Source organism: Varroa jacobsoni, unplaced genomic scaffold (assembly GCF_002532875.2).
Source record: "Varroa jacobsoni isolate VJ856 unplaced genomic scaffold, vjacob_1.0 scaffold_74, whole genome shotgun sequence".
Classification (NCBI taxonomy): Eukaryota; Metazoa; Arthropoda; class Arachnida; order Mesostigmata; family Varroidae; genus Varroa; species Varroa jacobsoni.
Genome location: NW_019212976.1, coordinates 459,842 through 472,920, shown reverse-complemented (window position 1 = coordinate 472,920; position 13,079 = coordinate 459,842). Strand labels below are relative to the sequence as shown.

Here is a 13,079-nt window from a genome sequence, read left to right as displayed (position 1 = left end):
TATATATATATATATATATATATATATATATATATATGACGCAAAAGTCTCTTGACAGTTGGAGAATGTTCATTTTACATTTGCCAAGGTAACAATAGATACGTAAAGATCGCAATAAAAGATATACCGAACTTTGCAACACATATAAAAAAGCGTTCTAATACCATTTCTATATTCTCATAACACCATGTTTTAAGCATGATGACAAGGGTATAATAGCACACTGGTATATGTTGATAATGCAGTGAACTGAAGTTTAATTATGCCCTGCGATTATGCCCCCAAAAAGTGTTCCTCTAATCGGCTCTATCAGATTTGCAGGTCATTCCAAAGTGAAATCCTAGCAGCCCAGAAAAAATCTATGCGACGGCTCTACGGTAGCAATCTAATATATATATATATATATATATAGAGAGAGAGAGAGAGAGAGAGATGGTAATAAGAATGCTCCTGTTACAAACTTGTTGACAGTCACATTCGCTCCTTATTGCAGCATTTTGTGCGTCTCTTGGTAATTGAACAGATGGGAAATGAAGACTTTCCGTCTGTCAAACGACTTTCGCCTCATCTTATATGAAAATATATATCTATGAAGTGCATCCGTGCAAAAAGGGAAGAGTCCAATTCAGTGCGCGCTGTTACCGTGCAAACCGGATAGGTTAGATAGGCGAGTGTGTGTATGTGCTTCTGCTTTTGGCATGCCCCACTGTCATCCTGTCAGTGGATGAGCAAACAAATACACGGCGGCTCCACTTCGTCTCGTTTGCGACAAAAAAAACGACACGGGTATATTGCATCGCTTTGGACATGGTCACAACGTGTAAAATGAGTTCCCTTGTCTACTCTATCAGCTGACTTGAAGTCGCCTGCTGTTTCAAGGTTCAACTGAATACGACTAGCTGTTTGTTAGCGTTCCCGGGACCTGGTATCCACTGAGTACGCAATGCCTAAGTCGTCACGACAATCTGACCCCATTTCGAAGAGCCTAAGAAATGCCTTTGGTTTATATCCTTAGGGGTCTCAGGAACCTTTTGATAGCCATTGCAGTCTTTAATCCGTAACCTTTGTTTCTTCACAGAGGCATAAAATAAAGTAAAACGTGATAGAAACAGATGATGAGTAAACTTTGTATATTGAAGGCACAATTTGTCTGGCAGGTTTGTTTGTCTCCATGTGGACGTACGTGTATACGGAGCGAATATTTCTCGCTTCAGCTTGTGTTATAAGCTTCGTCGATGTTTTTTCTCGTATTATTTTCATTCTACCTTCGCTCTCGGCTCCCTCTAGTCTGCTGCTCTGTGAGGGTACGTTTCTTTATTTCTCTTTAAACTCGTATCTATTTTCTTTCTCATTGGTCCTATCACCATAGTCGACGGCAACAGCATCGTACGACCCGCGAGAAGTCGATAAATTCCGTTCCATTCGGGCTGCTTCAGATCTGCGCAATAGGGCAACAGTGGCCGTCGCATGTTGACGTCAACTGATATTCTAGCCCAGTGCACAAACAGCCCCTTTCCACTAGCGCCGCCATTACAACCACCTTTAACAACCGTAGCGGACGTCTCCTTTCCCGCCCCATCCGCGCACCTCGACGTGGACCACGCTGCCCATGTTCTGCCTCACTCCAGCCTTTGGCATCGCTACCTACGCCTCTGCTGCCGCTATCCGATGTCCAACCACCGAATAGGGCTAACTATTTTCTACCGGTCACCCGACCGGTGACCGCCATCACAACAATCACAAGCAGTTTTGCTAATCGCGCAGTAGGTGGTAGTCGCACAGCAACTCTGACGACAAAGGAAGGATAGTGCAGGTGTCATCAGGACAGGAGAGTTATAGATCTGTAGTTGGCTCTTGTAGTCCGTTAACGTAGTAGTGGAGGAGTCAAGCAGCTGACGGAACGAATCAAGCAACTGAACGAAAGAAATTTCAGCTCAGCGGAGGAGTTCAGCTCGGCCCGCTCGATGTCATTATTTCTTCGACAAATATAGACACTCTTCAGCCCCATGTCATTTGGAGCGCAACAGAATGTGGTGGTCTATGATGAAAGACGACCGTCAATCTTCGCTTGCGTATATAAAGATAACAGCAGGAAATCACAGGATACGCATAAGCTATATAAAGCGTCTACATCAAAAGAACATCGCCAATTAGCCATTTTCAAATAACTTAGGGTAAAAATACTTTATCTATTCAAATGATAGCGAAACTCACACTAGTACTACTTCGCCCTAAAGCACTAATATGCTAAATTCCATTTTTGAAGTTGCCATTTACGAGTTCAATTTCCGTCAGGGCTAATATATATATACCACACTGAGGACCGAAAGGTCCAATGATCTTCATTTTTATAGGTAATTTTTCTTCGATAGGATTCGGACGCTACCTGTTTACACGTCTATCCCTTATCATGTATACTATTAATGGTTCTGCACGGTATAAAGATATAATGAACAGAGCGTACTGACTGCTTCATTCTCACCCGCATCATTGTGTGATGATAAGTTGAAGTCTAGAATACGGTTTATTTTTGTTATTTTTTTAATCGTCCCAGAAAACCTATAGGAAAATACAAGAAAAAAGCGAAGTCTTCCCTTAGCGGCGTAACAACTGTTAATTTGCTTACGTACATAGCTTTGTTAAGGGACACGTAGTCGCAACAGCCAAATAGAGAGTGTTATTATATAAAAGTACTACAGATAGTCGTTGAGGGTTTTTAGTTAGAGACGATATTCAACTTAACAAAATTGCTGCCTAGTTACTGAATACGATTGAAATCCTATTATATATATATATATATATATATATAATAGGATTATATATAGGAGGATATATATATTTATATCCTCTATAAATGCCAGTGTAAATCAAATAGTTACTACACATTATACTATATACAGCGAACGTAACAATATTTAAATTCTTATGGCGGTAACCTCGTTATTCGCTCGCTGGCTTCTCATTCAGTTTCATACATTGTCGCCCACCGCAACGGGAAGGCGTTTTCAAACACCGTCAAAATCGACTATCCTCCTGCTACTGTTCTTGCTCGTATTGGGCGACCGGTATCTTTTGAACAAATGGGAACAAGCTACATCTTGAAGCTTTTTTTCTCTTTGGCTCAGTTTTGTTTTGACGCCTGTCTTAAACGCTTTACGAGGTATACTAGAAATTATACATTAAATTCAACGTACACTACAGCATGAATGCGATTGCATCGCAAAAGCAAGGCACTTTGTCGCTGATGCCTAAACTCTTAGCCCACTGAACAAGGCCAGATGAAGCTAATAGGTTCATCTGGCCTCAAAAGCCTGGTATGATGACTCACACGCATATGTAAAATTCACGCGGGTCGGCTACTGCGAGTTGTTCTTCGAAGACGGTTTCAGAAGCCAAACAGTGCTACATATATCATTCATGCTATGTATTGTGGCATAGGATGTTCATAATGTACATCGAGAGGGGCTTTTCAATCCAAAGGTGCATAGGGAGAAAGACAGATTGACAGTTAATTGGCGGTAGAGATCTATGTTATGTTATCTATAATAATATATCATCATCTGGAATGTTAACGCATTACCTGCATACGTAACGCACTTTCTTCCACGGAGCTTGAGGCACCACGGTGTTTCGATTTCTAACAAGGTTGTATATTGAATACACAACCTAATCACTGCACACAAGTGTTGGCCCCTTCTTGCCTAACGTGATGCATCTATTTGTTGAGTGCCTTCATTTGTGGGGCATTATAATATATTGCATTTTTTTCTCCTTCGGGCTTTACATAGTCGGTTCTCTAATACGGTAGCACCGTCCAACGATTTTTGAGCCGAATGTATGGGCAGTCCATCGTCTAAATTCATTGTCTATATCGGGAAAGTATTTTGCGACGCCGACATTGTGAAAATTGCACCAGTCGCTAAGCGAAGTGCCCCACCGTGCGTATACTGAAAGCTTCAACGATGTTCTAAGAGTGCTTACATATATGTATAGATATGTGTATATATGTATAGATATGTGTATATATATATGACTATACATTTTAATAACAGTGTGAATAGTTCGGCAGCCGACAAAAGGGGCTATTCGTAAACGGTTTGGAAATGATACCTGGCTTCAAAATTGATTTTACATTGTCGCAGTGACGGTGAAGTCAGACAATAGTATCGGGTCAACTGGTATCGGTATTGGCAATATAGAAAACCGTTAAATTATTCGTCGTCGTCGTCATCGCAAATGGTACTTGCCTATATAATGTCACGTCAACATTGATAATCCAACAGAGAACAGCAAATGATGGTGTCGACCCGAAGAACAGTGGCTGAATCAATATGTAAAACAAATTTGAACGCCAAGTGATCTTACTCAACCGCTACTCTCACAGGCCCGTTTAGTCGTAGCATCATGAAAACGGCAGTAAATCCAAAGTACTGTGAAAAGAGTTCTATAAGAAGTCGGATCTTTACGTAAAATTACGTTATCCCATCTCAACTGTCTGTTGGCACACACAGGGGCTGGCCATATCATCGTTGTCTTACTGCACAACAGCTAAACTAGAGTATATCGAAATACTAGATACGATACCTGAAACTATTAAATAATGCCCAGCTTCTATTTACACGTAGGTAAATATTTGATTGTGAAATAATCCACAGGCTTCCACGGATGTTCAAGATGGCTGCCGTTGTGATTGATATGTTGATCATAATATTGGGCTATCGATTCAAACTTTTATGCTTCATTAATGCTTAATTAATAATTGAATGATATTAGGCATTTTCGGCTATCTTCAAGTGTACCTTTTACATACCCTCGAAAGAAGATGTCCATCGACATTTCGTTTCGAATATGGACAAGATACTTCGTCTGTTCCATCTGTTTGAGTAAAAGATGTTTTATTATCACAGGTGTTCAGATTCACTTGTTTGTTTAAAACTCGCCATCTTCAGCAAACATTAAACAAACTTCTCACCAAGTAATTGCCAGTAGTGTATGCACCTTTTGAGATACTCTTTGTTCGGTGCAGATGTTGACAATGTATGTAGATTTGTCGCAAGGCCATTACCGAACGTACCTTGATTGTGTAACTTAGAACCCAAATGCAAGTTGCCCAAATGTAAATCATTAAATCGGGTACAAGATGTCCCATGTCCAACTTCAGACACCATCAGCTGCCCGTATTATACGTTTGTAGGCGGTACTACCATCGGAAGCCCTATCTGCTGTTTACTTATCTCTTTTCTCATTGCTGGAAGAATCCGAAGGTGAGGAAGAGGTCGTGGGATCATCATCATCATCATCATTTCATTTCCTCTTTTTTCCTCATTGGTCTTAAATTTTAGGCTTTAACGATTTAGCATGAAGAGTCGTCTTCTATTAGTACCTAATGCGTACTAAACGAAGCTAACGTTACTGCTTTCTAAGCTGCTGAAATGTTGTAAATTTGCCCATAATCTGCCCCGCTTGATTTAATAGACCTTTACTTATAATATACAGTCATTGGCCTACCAAATAGAGCCACTTTGGAATTCCGTTGTTGAATTCACATTGTTAAATGTGAAACTATTAACCATTCTTTTTAAGTTATAATTTCGCCAATTTTTTCCGTAATAACATATTCCCGCCATCGACACACCTCTATGGTTTCTAGGTGATAGTGTATGATTTTTACATACTTTCAGTCGAACTTCTGCGTGGATAGAAATAATAGATATCTGATGCCCGAATATCCGGCCTATGCGGCCGATGCCTAAAACTCCCCAATATGGGTTTCCTCTAATTTTGCCGGATAGGTTAAGATTTATGTGCTCTGATACTGTCGTGACGAAGGACGACGCCTTTCCTGTAGCTTCATCAGACTCGATCGAATCTTTTCAATGGCCTATTATAATCTTGTTAATCCAGAATCAATGGTTTTTCCAGGTGGGAGCTACTCATAATACACAACTCCTTTCCGACCTCACCAAGCACATAGCATAATAAACACATAGAAACATCTTTTTTTTTTATTTGTTGTGTGATACAGTTTTCATCACTCGTCACCAACCGATTCAAGTGACCTGAATTTGCTGTGTTTCCGTAGAGATGCGGGTACGATCGAGTAAGTTTTGCCGCGACAATCTGGCTGGCATGCAAACATTGAACTTTCTTTGTAGCAGCCGGCTGTCTTCAAATGTATGAAATTGCTTTGTGGTGAATATTTGTTTCCTTAATGATATTATCGCTATCCAATCTTACCCAGCGTTTGTCGTAACCTCATCAGGTTTCTCCACAATTGGTCGACCGCTACGAGGAGCATCTTTCACATTGAAGTTTCCAGAACGAAAACGTAGATCGTTCACTCCAGTAACGTATCACAGTTTTTTTCATTGGCCTAGACAGCATTTCGTGCCTTTACTATGTTAGACTTTTAAAGCATAGCGAATTCTTGCAGAAAATATTCCAGATGCCCTATCTTTGGTCTGAGTAAAGGCATCCAACAATTCAAGCACATCTACCACTGGTAAATCTTAGCTTTCGAACGACACCAACGATCGTACGCGACTGACAATTATTTAACCTTATAGACATCTACCACAAAAACAGTCAATACCCTTTCAACAAATTGATCTCTTGACACTGTATTAGGTTTTTTTTTTAAATGTGAAAGCTGCAGTGAGAGTACATTTAGCATTGAAAAACAGTTTAAACTCTTTTGGAAGGAAGTACATTTACTGGAGTGTGTGGTGCAAATCAAACTTGACCGAAGAAGGGTCTTTTTCAAACGAAATGCATTTTTGAGGTTTAGGGTAGTGACTCTCGTTGCAGCTAAGGGCGTTCCAAGAAATGGTTCCATGAATCTTACGTAATTTAACCTGTAGACTGATTACCGCCCACGGTACAGCAACTCTACAGTTCGTCAGTGGGTTTATGGAAGCACGACTATACTGTAAGGTTAGTCAAAAGAAAACTGCCACCCTAGGTAATAATAGAATGATTCCACAATGGGAACCACAGATACATGCATGGTCATACGACCAAGTGTTTACCGCTAACGGTGTTCAAGTGCTTCCACGGACTGGAGATTTGCCTGACTCGTATTCGATTGCAATCACGTGACATTGTGTCAAAGTACGAGTCAGGGTCAAACAAGGGATCGTGAGCATCTTACGATATAACCTTCACATAAATAGTAGCGGACCCAGAACTTGTGCGTGGCGGTGTGAAAGAGCATTCGGGATACGGCAAGTTAAATTGCAGCAGTGATCAGAGCCATCGTGTGGTAAACGTACCAAATACGAAGCTCAGTAGATGTCTTTTCTTTCACATTTTCAAACATATTTCTCTAAGATCAGTGTCGTCACATATGCTGTCATCGGGAAGCCAATATTTAGCTTAGGCGCAAAGTTATTCTCGATCAAAGTCAACCTTATGTGAAATTTCAAAGGCTTTATTGGCCAAAAGCTCCATTCGGCCTCTCATGTGTCTTTAAGATTTAAATGCCCTGTTACCTATTCCTATCGCGGTACTATAGCTACTAAATCGCCCATTGAAATTTGCCATCTATTTTGTCTCGCTCACATCTTAACTTGAGGGGTTATGCATTCGTTTAGGTGGCTGGCATCTATTAGCGCTCGTCTCTTGTTTACAGGATGCAGTATTTGTACCTTAAATCCCGAAATTAGATTACGATCACAATCACTGTCCTATCAGTAAAACATAGATCGATGCAGCAACACCATGTGATTAATCTTCAGCACAATAGGTCTTCTTTATGCCTACCTCATCAAATACGTCACTAATGACCTACATGATGTACAAAATAGATGGCTGAAAAAACACTATATTTTCCACGTCAATCTTAGCTCCTGTTGATATCCTACTGACCCCTAGGAGGCCAAGCGAAGAGAGGAGCCATAACTCACCTACCTTCCATCGTTGCGAGAAAAAACAGACAGCAGAGAAAAAGGAAGCGCGGATACAGACTAGGAAGTGATTTCTATGAAATTGTGATGATTAAGGGTCCTCAGCAGGCAGTAACGATCGAAGTCCTTTTTCTTCGCACTTAACTGCAACACACGAGCGTACAAAAACGACCAAAACTACCTCCGTCCACGTCTCGCTCTTTAGATTACGACCACTGTCAACATTGCCATTGGAAATATAGCGGAGACGGCAGCAGATGGCGCACTAGAATAGTGCGGCTTCATTATGAACGATCGAGAAACTAGACGCGGAAAAAGGGTCGTCACAACAATCTATGACAACAAAAAAAATATTGCTGGTCTATTTAATTACAACACGTTCCCAAGAATCGCCGGATGGGTAAAAATCTGCATTTATTAATTCCGTGCGTTAATACGAACGAAATTATACATAATGGAAATTTTCAATAGTAGTTCTTAGACGTAAGTCTTCTGCTTTTTTATATATGTAGCGAACGAGAAATAATGATTATTTGGTTATCTTAGGCTAAATGTTATCACTACGCACACTTTAGAAGTAAACACATTCAAAATCGATATCCATCAATAACAAAATTCGACCATCTGCTTCCATTCACCCACACACACAGACACACACACACGGTATGTAATTCGTAATGGATCGTATTTTATAAACGAAGTACTCAATAGTTGTTGCTCTTGTTGTTGTCGGTTCCGTCTCCTCTACTACGGAAGTATATGAAACAATCGAGCTGCGAACAATCCTCAGCTACTGTTAAATAGCTAGTATACGTGGACCAATAATAGAAAAAAAAAATAATGAAGGTGATGCAAGGGAGCAGATAGAAGACCTGCTCGTGAACTGAAGAAGTTTTGGTCTCAGATAGACAAATTGTAAGACAAAAAGCTTTGTCGGTAGTAATACGTAGTGGCCTAGATTATTGAAAGCGACGTGGCTCAATCAAGAGCAAGCTAGATCTCATCAAAACCGTCAAACGGGAGATAAAAACAGAAAATCGTCTCTCGCAGCAATAGCGTATTACAAATTAGAAAAATCCAAATAGTCCACAATCCAATAATGTGGCTATAAGGCATACATTCTCAACGTCAGAAGAAAACGATCAGAAGCGCAGAACGCGAGCCGAAAACAGCACTAAGTAATGCAGAATATTACTGTCGTCAACGTCCTGTTCGTCACTTACCACTGGCAACAGCAGCATCAACGGCGAACGGTAATCAGCGGACAAGGCGTCAGTGACACAATAACAACAATCATCAAAACCATGCGATGACGCGTAGAAGCGTCAGCAGTGATAGATGACACAGTTTCGCACAGACCTCGTTTGTCCATCCGTTAATTCCTCCCGCACACAACGACGACCACTTTGGCATCTACCACTGTCACAACTACGAGCAACAGCATCATCTATATAATGCAGTCATGATTCTCTTTAGGTAAAGGTCTGGTGTTTTTCCTCTTCTGCTGTTGACCGTTCACTGGTTCCTCATCACTGTTATATTTAGTTTGTGGCCTTAGCCGGCCAACGAAATGCTGATCCTTTTCGCCCACATCGCGAGGACAGACCAGTACTTTCTACGCTTACTGACGCATCGTTACCATGTCAGCAACAACAACAACAACAACGGTACCGCCGCGACCCTGCGACCTGGCTACCTACCAACGGGACCGTGGTGCTGAACGAAATTCTTGGCCTATTGACACGAAAGAGACGAACTAGAACGCTGGCAGGATTATTACTATATACGTATGTAGTGTTTGTGTATATATAAATTACCCAGCTAATCCTATCAACCAGTAAATACGAATATGCGAAATTTGTAAATTAACATAGAAAATAGATTGTGACACAAATAGGTACAAGCAGCACTATGATGAAGAACTACGATGTTATTTCGAATTGGCTCTGTATAACCCCGTGCCTAGCACGTAACTTCTACGTGCAGCTGTCTCAATACATAACTGCAAAGATCGCAGACTTCATTGTCTGTGCTTTCCAAAGACAAGAGTTTCAGCTTTGTCGCTGTAAAGACCTACGAGGACGGACTTTGCCGGTGGGTAAATACAAAAATAAATCAGTATTTAAACTACCGAGTAGTGAGCACAGCGGCTGGATTTTGTGGTCGAGTTTGAGAAGTTTGACTGTTCCTGTGCCTTTCTTCCTTGTTCCTTTATGAAAAAACGTTCTCATCATTATTTCAAGCGCTGTAACAATTTTTTGCAAATAAGCTAAATCTGCAACTGCTGCATCTGTGCTCTACGTTACCGAAAATTGTTGGTACAAAAATAGCCGATAGTAAATGAAAAGTGCTTTACTGAGCTTCCCTCAGCTTTTGAAACTATGTATTATAGGAAAACTGATATTTCAACGAGATTTTTCGAAAATTTTCCTTATTCAACGTGGTCGTCATACACAGCAAACTAAATCAAGTCTAAACCGTACCTGAACTATTCACTCATAATTTTTCTATTCTATTTCACATCTAATCTGCACAGGCAACCAGGCCTTCGGGTGATACGTTCTATTAAATGCCAATAAATAAATTCACACCAGCCAAAATCTCCAAAAGGTGCAAAATATTAACCGTTAGAGAAGATCTGGATAACCGTATATATATATATATATATATATATATTATGACCAAGATAGCCAGCCGTTCGTGTATATATCGCGGAGGTCCTCTAACGGTTATTTTTTGCACCTTTTGGATAGATATATGTTAAAAAGGCATTACTTGAATAGACAGTCTTGCTGACATATGAGCTACATCGGGGGTTATCTTACTCATAGATCAAAGTTTACCATATGCAATTATGCCAAATTCATGTATAACCACAATAGTGGCGCAGGCTTCAATCAGGTAGGATTTAGACAGATAGATGTCTTACACTTATTTTCTCGAACATCACTAAACTGTAGTGATCCATTTAGGCGACTTAATGCAAAGCTTTTTCGAGAATATACTGATATGGTTTTTTTATTCCGTAGCGCAAACTGTCTTCAATGATAGCATTTAGTCTATATAGTAGACGCAAAATCTTATTATTCACGGGATCTTCACGTGATCATGGATCGTGATGAGATGAACATCTTTTGAAACAGCTGGGTCCGTACCTAACGTTGTTTTCGTCGAAAAAGCACCGCTGATCATTTTATCTGCGACGTTCCATTGTGGATATTTAGATCTGGAGAGTTCGAGGATGCCGAGGGAGTCTCACGGTGCGGCTGGGGTAGAACAGCAGCCGAACTATCAGTGCAATGGCTGAGTTGTTGCCAGACAACAATTGTATACCCACTGGGTTATACAAAATGGTAATGTCGATACTTTCAGAAACCAGCCCGAAGGAAAGATGAATTATTAACGTATAGCGTCCGAGAACGTGCATTTCAAGATCATTAAATAGTCGGAACGCTGGAGGAAGGTTTTAAACGGTCGTGACGATATATACACAATCAATTTAAAGCCTTAGCGTTTATGTAATGAATGTATTGTTAGATGCATATGATACAAGGCTAGTGTAAATATCGTTGATGAGCATTACAAAATGCTATCACCATCGCGGTATCCGTGTTGTTGTCTAGCATAGCGCGCGATGGAACATCTTTGACATGGAAAGAAAGAAGAAAACAAAAAACAGCGAAGCGACCAAATGTTTTATCGATAGCGCGGGGCTTTAGTTACTAATGTGTAGAAATATAGGACCTGATATTAATTAATAACAAGGCAATAAATTGTGTGCAAGTTAAAGGAACTACGAAAAACAAACGAACAGAATAGAACGGAACGGAAAAACAAAGGACCAGCTTGATTTCGCTTCATATTCGCTTAAATCTATAAATTTCCTTAAAAGTTATAATGACACCAGTAAACTATCGCTTCGAAGACCGTTTTCCCGGCCATCTGTTATTAATAGAGTAATAACAACAATTGCATCACACTCTCTATGGCACCAGTTCCAGTGGCAACCTTGTTCCAGTAACTTCTGTCAATCGAGCTATTTTTCGCCCATATATATATATATATATATATATATATATAGAGTGTAATGCAGGTCAGAAAGAAGACAAGCGAAGCTCCAGGAAATCTTATAAGTCTTAGGCTGCGAGGCATTTGCTGAAAAATGATGACTTAAGTAATTCTAATTTTTTACGCAACTTTGCGAAGTTGAGTCAATATGATTCATGTTGAATATTTGTTGCAGAAGGACGGACTGACTGCCTGACTGACTGACTGACTGACTGACTCATTAACTGAGCTTGTTGAAATAACCCCTACAGTCGAAAAGGTCATGTTTTTAGCTGTCTTTATACTTATGTCTACAATGGTATACTGGAAAGATATGGAAATTTTTCAGTAAATAAAAACGTTCATTTTTTTCAATAGCAAATACTTTTAGTACTTTTTCTGTTTAAAGCACTTAATCATAGGCCTAGGAAAACATGCCAGGGACGAACAGCCTCAGGTCGTGACTTTCTTCGAAGTTCCAAATTCTTTAGATCATGGTTTGAATTCGGCGTGAAGCTTTGCCGTGTCAACGGTGTGCTATTATCAATTATTTTAATATTTGATTTAATTAGCTCTAAGCAAATTCTTCAAAACAAAATTATGAGCTTGATCTACGGCAGGACGAACACTCCATCAATATGGCCTCCGCAAAAGAGTCGTTGTCTGTGAAAGCAATCCACGTAAAATTACTCTTGGCCACTGGATATCAAAACTGCCATAAGTTCAATAAAACCTTATTTATTAGTCAGTACATCTGCGGTTGATCCATTTCAAAACTCCTGGAGTAAAATAGACACGTGTAAAATTCTCTATTTGCGAACGTTTATCACTGACTGTGTCTAGCTAGTGGATACCACAATTACAGATCAGCATTCGTTACCCAATGCAGTGAACTTCGTCCTGATTGCCGCTCAGAGAATTGAAAAACATGAATATGATATCCACTTTTTTTTCTTTTGACCATATCCAAGCATATCTATCAATAATTAGTTTAGTTAATTTATACGCGGCCTAATAGAAAACAGTATCATACTCAAATAGTCCAGACGCTTGTTTCTTAAACTTACAGAACTGTCATCGTTCTTCGATTAACTCGTTACATTCAACGACGGTCACGATCTAAAAGAC

The 13,079-nt window shown here is 40.0% G+C and overlaps 1 protein-coding gene and 1 long non-coding RNA gene across 2 annotated transcripts in view; one reads left to right on the top strand and one right to left on the bottom strand.

Moving 5' to 3' along the window:
- LOC111262602 (insulin-like growth factor 1 receptor) overlaps positions 1–13,079 on the bottom strand; it is an 80,093-nt gene that overhangs the window by 26,300 nt on the left and 40,714 nt on the right. The gene's annotated exons all lie outside the window — the stretch shown is intronic.
- Positions 9,128–12,333, top strand: LOC147753957 (uncharacterized). The gene is made up of 2 exons (XR_015312105.1): positions 9,128–9,691; positions 12,148–12,333. It is a non-coding gene; the product is annotated as an uncharacterized LOC147753957 (long non-coding RNA).